The following is a 243-nucleotide window of genomic DNA, read 5'->3' as shown; positions in this document are numbered from 1 at the left end:
AAAAAAATGGAGAGGGAGAGGGTTCGTTGAGAAGGCCAAGGGAATATGGGCTCCCAGAGAAAAATTTTCTTCTCTTAGAGGTGCATGGATATGTGGAGGGAGGGAAAGGGTCTTATAGAATGAGAAGAAAAAAAGAGGGAAATGCTTTATTCCTGGTTAAGGCTGCCCAGGGAGAGGTTCTGATATTTCTTGAGATGGGGGGAGGGTGGGTGGGAACTGGGCGGGAATTTGGCAGGAGGCAAT

The sequence above is a fragment of the Ailuropoda melanoleuca genome, chromosome 5 (genome assembly GCF_002007445.2).
Source record: "Ailuropoda melanoleuca isolate Jingjing chromosome 5, ASM200744v2, whole genome shotgun sequence".
Classification (NCBI taxonomy): Eukaryota; Metazoa; Chordata; class Mammalia; order Carnivora; family Ursidae; genus Ailuropoda; species Ailuropoda melanoleuca.
This window is presented reverse-complemented; position numbering follows the sequence as displayed.